Source organism: Alexandromys fortis, unplaced genomic scaffold, assembly GCF_014885135.2.
Source record: "Alexandromys fortis isolate MF-2015 unplaced genomic scaffold, M_Fortis_MF-2015_v1.1 scaffold_29, whole genome shotgun sequence".
Taxonomy (NCBI): domain Eukaryota; kingdom Metazoa; phylum Chordata; class Mammalia; order Rodentia; family Cricetidae; genus Alexandromys; species Alexandromys fortis.
Genome location: NW_026067891.1, coordinates 10,179,315 through 10,182,196, shown reverse-complemented (window position 1 = coordinate 10,182,196; position 2,882 = coordinate 10,179,315).

Genomic DNA, 2,882 nt, shown 5'->3' with positions numbered 1-2,882 from the left:
TGGTTTCTTCCTTTCCAATTTGTATTCCCTTGTTCTCTGTCAGCTGTCTTACTGCTCTGTCTAGAACTTTAATTATTGTATTGACTAGATATGGAGAGAGTAGACAGCCTTGTCTTATCCTTGATTTTAGTGGAATTGCTTTGAGTTTCCTACACTTAATTGGATATTGGCTATAGGTTTTCTGTAAATAGCCTTTGTTATGTTTAAGGAAGTCCCTTGTACCCCTACTCTACAAGACTTTTATCGTGAAGAGGTGTTGAATTTTTTTTTAAAAGTTTTTTTCAGCATCTAATGAGATGATCATGTATTTTTTCTTTAAGTTTGTTTATATGGTGGATGACACTGTCTGACTTCTGTGCATTGAACCATCCCTGTATCTCTGGAATGAAGACTACTGATTGTGGTGGATGATCTTTTTCAGCTTGGATGATGTGTTTTCAATTTTTGAGTATTTCATTGAGTATTTTTGCATTTATGTTCATAAGGAATAGTCTGTCTATCTCTTTCTTTGTTGAATCTTTGTGTGGCTTAGGAATCAGGGTGATTGTGGCTTCATAAAATGAAATTGCCAGTGGTCCTTCTGTTTCTATGCTGTGGAATAATTTTAGGAGTATTGGTATTAGCTCTTTTTTGAAAGTCTGGTAGAATTCTATGCTAACACTTTTTTTTTGGTTGAAAGACTTTTAATGACTACTTCTATTTCCTTAGAATGTATATTTAATTTGTCTGATCTTTATTTAACTTTGGTAAATGTTATATATTGAGAAAATTATCCATTTCTTATATATTTTTCATTTTGTAGAGTATAGATTTGTTAAGAGCATGACCTAACAATTATCTGGATTTGCTCCACGTCAGTTGTTGTATGTCTCTTTTTGTTTCTGATTTTGTTAATTTGTATGTCATTTCTCCATCTTTTGATTAGTTTGGATAAGAGTGTGTATCAGGTTCATTTTCTCAAGGAAACAACTCTTTGTTTCATTGATTCTTTGTATTGTTCTCTTTGTTTCTCTTTTATTGATTTCAGCCTTCAGTTTATTTCCTGCTGTCTGTTCCTCTTGGGTGTGCTTACTTCTTGTTGTTCTAGAGCTTTCAGGTGTGCTGCTAAATTGCTAGAATGATATCGCTCCTTTTTTTTTTTTTAATGTAGGCACTTAGAGCTGTGAACTTTCTGTTAGTACTGCTTTCATTGTTTCTCATAAATTTGGGTATGTTGTGCATTCATTTTCATTGAATTCTAGAAAGTTTTTAATTTCTTTATTTCTTTCTGTCTTAACACAGTTTTAATTCAATAGAGAGTTGTTCTGTTTCTGTGAGTTTGTAGACTTCCTGTTGTTTCTGTTGTTCAAATCTAGCTTTAATCCATGTTGGTCTGATAGGCTTTAGGGGTTTATTTCTATTTTTTTTTTGTATCTGTTGAGGCTTGCTTTGTGACTGAGTATGTGGTCAATTTTGGAGAAAGTTTTGAGAAGAAGGCATATTCTTTTGAGTTTGGGAAATTTTAAGCATAGCATGCATGCTTTGGCATGGTTGCTGCTTACTGTATTTCTCCAGATTCACAGTGAAAAAGCAGAAATGTAAAACGTGTGCAGTATGGTGAAGAAAGGAGTATGAACTTGTTTGGATTTGTGGTTAACGTTGTGGGTAGGGATGTAACTATTATAAAGATTAGCCCCATTATTGAACAAGCTCAGGTTTCACACTGGAGCAGTAGGTAAGGGCAACAACCCACATACTCAGAGCTCCAGAGTGTAACAGTACAAAGAGAGCCTCTGACCACACATACATAGAGTTCCAGAGTGTAAGGATACTAAGAGAGCTTCTGACCCCCACATACTCAGAGCTCCAGAGTGTAACAGTACAAAGAGAACCTCAGAGCATCCTTCTCCATCAGGGATGCCCAGGGAAGTGTTTTCCAAGCTCATCTAGGATGATGCAAAGGCGACCCTGCAGCTGTGGAGCTGGCAGCAGACCTTAGTGTTTGAAGGTAATCAAATATAAGAGTGCAGGGGCTATGAAAGCTTGTCCCAAGGTTCCAGAAGGTGGCTGAGGCTAATCAATATGTAGTAAGCCTGGGTTCCCTGAGTGGAGTTCCTGATCAGGTTATGTATGAAACTGAGCTTGGTAGAGTGAAAAGGACCAAGGAAAAAACACCCTGACCTTGACTTGACCCCAGGACCAGGACTTGAAATCCCACCAGTTCCTGAGCTTGCCCCAGAGTCAGGCTGCAGAATTCCACCAATCCCTGAGCACAGAATCACACCAATCCCTGAGGTCCCTGAGCCCGAAATCCCAACAATCGCTGAGTTTGCCCCAGAATCAGGCTATAAACCCCACCAATCCTGCTGTGGGACAATGGTCTTGTACCTTGTAAAGACTTGTCACTTGTATTGCTTTAATAAAATGCCGATTGGCCAGTAGCCAGGCAGGAAGTAGAGGCAGGGCAACAAGAACAGGAGAATTCTGGGAAGAGGAAAGACTTAGTCTAAGGAAGCAAGATGAGAACGCCTCACTGATAAAAGGTACCAAGCCAAGTGGCCAACACAGACAAGAATTATGGGTTAATGTAAGTTATGAGTTAATAAGAAGCTTGAGCTAATAGGCCAACCAGTTTATAATTAATGTAGATCTCTGTGTTTTTCTTTGGGACTGGATGGCTGCGGGACCTGGTGGGACAGAAACCTCTGTCAACACGGTCCCAAGGCCTCCTGCAAAGTTCTTCCCTCACCCGTTACGAAACCCTATATAAGCTCTATACCCTATTCAGTTTACTATTGTTTCTCACCTGAGGCTGTCACCCTCCTGGATTCTTCTTTCCAAATAAATCTCTTGAGTGAGGTTTTTTTTTTTTTTTTTTTTTTTTTTTTTTTTTTTTTTTTTTT